The sequence below is a fragment of the Psammomys obesus genome, unplaced genomic scaffold (genome assembly GCF_907164565.1).
Source record: "Psammomys obesus unplaced genomic scaffold, mPsaObe1.curated_primary_1811, whole genome shotgun sequence".
Classification (NCBI taxonomy): domain Eukaryota; kingdom Metazoa; phylum Chordata; class Mammalia; order Rodentia; family Muridae; genus Psammomys; species Psammomys obesus.
Genome location: NW_026591643.1, coordinates 6,685,118 through 6,687,946, shown reverse-complemented (window position 1 = coordinate 6,687,946; position 2,829 = coordinate 6,685,118).

Below are 2,829 nucleotides of genomic sequence, written 5' to 3'. Positions count from 1 at the left end.
AAGAAGAAGAAGAAGAAGAAGAAGAAGAAGAAGAAGAAGAAGAAGAAAAAAAAAAACCCTTCAACCTTTCATCCTTGAATGTGGTGTTAACTGTGAGTTTGTTTTCTATGGCCCTTATTGGGTTCAAGTGGATTACTTCTGTACTCAAATTATTGAGAACTCTTTTGATAAACTCTTAAAAAATTTTTATTTTTTATATTAATTACAGTTTATTTACTTTGTAATCCCATCTGTAGTCCCCTCCTTCCTTCCCTCCCAATCCCATCTTCCCTCCCTCATCTCCTCTTATGCCCCTCTCCAAGATAGGGGAGGTCCTTCTCCCCTTCCATCTGATACTAGCTTATCTGGTCTCATAGGAGTGGCTGCATTGTCCTACTCTGTGGCTTAGCAAGGTTGCTCCCCCATCCGGCTCTAGCAGTCAAAGAGCTAGTCACTGCGTTCATGTCAGAGACAGCCTCTGTTCCCCTTACTAGGACACTCACTTTGAAACTGAGCTACCATAGGCTACATCTGTGCAGAGGTTCTAGGTTATATCCATGAATGGTCCATGGTTGGAGTATCAGTCTCAGAAAAGACCCTGGATATTTTGGTTCTGTTGCTATTCTTGTGGAGCTCTTGTCCTCTCCAGGGCTTACTCTCTTACCCTTCCTCCCTAAAATTCCCTGCATTTAGCCCAAATTCTGTTTATGAGTCTCAGTATCTAATTTGACACAATGCTAGGTAGAGTCTTTCAGAGGCCCACTGTGGTAGGCTCTTCTCCTGTTTCTTGTTTTCATCCTTCTTCCAATGTCCATCCCATTTGCATTTCTGAGTGAGGATTGATCATCTTACCCAGGGTCCTCCTTCTAGCTCACCTGCTTTAGGTATACAGATTTTTGTTTGTTTATTCTACATAATATGTCTAGCATCCACTTATAAGTGAGTATATACCATGTGTGTATTTCTGTTTCTAGGATACCTCACTCAGGATGATCTTTTCTAGTTCCCACCATTTGCCTACAAATTTCATGATTCCTCATTTTTAATTGCTGAGTAGTATTTCATTGTGTACATGTGCCACAATTTCTGTATCCATTCCTCAACTGAGGGACATCTGGGTTGTTTCCAGGTTCTGGCTATTATGAATAAAGCTGCTAAAAACATGGTTGAACAAATGTCCTTATTGTGTACTCGAGCATCTTTCGGATATATGCCTAGGAGTGGTATAGCTGGATCTTGAGGAAGTGCTACTCCTAATTATCTGAGACAGCGCCAGATTGATTTCCAAAGTGGTTGTATAAGTTTACATTCCCACCAGCAATGGAGGAGGGTTCTTCTTTCTCCACATCCTCTCCAGCATGTGTTGTCACTTGAGGTTTTTTTTTTTTAATTTTATTTTTTTCTTATCAGTTACATTTTATTAACTCTGTATCCCAGCCATGTCCTGATCCCTCATTCCCTCCCAGTCCCTCCCTCCCTCCCTCATCTCCACCGTGCCCCTTGCCAAGTCCACTGATAGGGGGGACCTCCTCCCCATTCATCTGATCCTGTTTTATCAGGTATCTTCAGGACTGGCTGCAAAGCTCTCCTCTGTGGCCTAACAGGACTGCTCCTCCCTTGGGGTGTGGGGAGGCCAAAGAGCCAGTCATTGAGTTCCTGTTAGTCCTTGTTCCCCTCACTATGGGAAACCAATTGGTTACTGAGCTACCACAGGCTACATCTGAGCAGAGGTTCTAGGTTACATTCATACATGGTCCTTGGTTGCATGTCAGTCTCAGAAAAGACCCTGTGCCCAGATATATTTGGTCCTTGTGGAGCTCCTATCCTTTCCTCATCAGACTAACTCCCCTTCTTTCTTATGATTCCCTGTACTCTGCCAAAGGTTTGGTCATGAGTCTTTGCTTTGAAAACACTGCTAGTTAGAGTCTTTCAAATGCGCTCAGTAGACTCCTGTCATATGTTCAATGCGCATCCCATCTGTCTTTCTAAACGAGGATTGATAATCTTACCCCATGTCCGCTCTCTTGAATATCTTTTTTAGGTGTATAGATTTCATTATGTTTATCATATCTTATAGGTCTATATAAGTGAGTGTATACCTGTTTATCTTTCTCTTTCTGGGATATTTCACTCAGGATGATCTTTTCTAGATCCCACCATTTGCCTGCAAATTTCATGATTTCCTCCTTTTTGATTGCTGAGTAGTATTCCATTGTGTAAAAATACCACAATTTCTGTACCCATTCCTCCGTTGATGGACATCTGGGTTGTTTCCAGGTTCTGGCTATTACAAATAAAGCTTCTATAAACATGGTTGAGCAAGTATCCCTTTTGTGTACTTGAGCAAACTTTGGGTATACCTAGCAGTGGTATAGCTGGGTCTTGAGGAAGCACTATTCCTAATTGTCTTAGAAAGCACCAGATAGATTTCCAGAGTGGTTGTATCAGTTTAAATTCCCACCAGCAGTGGAGGAGGGTTCCCCTTTCTCCACAACCTCTCCAGCATGTGTTGTCCCTTGAGTTTTTCATCTTGGCCATTCTAATGGGTGTAAGGTGATATCTCAGGGTCGTTTTGATTTGCATTTCCCTGATGGCTAATGAGGATGAGCATTTCTTTAAGTGTTTCTCTGCCATTCGCTATTCCTCTGTCGAGAATTCTCTGTTTAGCTCTGTTCCCCATTTTTTAATTGGATTACTTGGTTTGCTGCTTTTCAGCTTCTTTAGTTCTTTGTATATACTGGATATTAGTCCTCTGTCAGATAAAGGGTTAGTGAAGATTCTTTCCCAATCTGTAGGTAGGCGTTTTGTTTTGATGACAGTGTCCTTTGCTTTACATAAGATTTTCAGTTT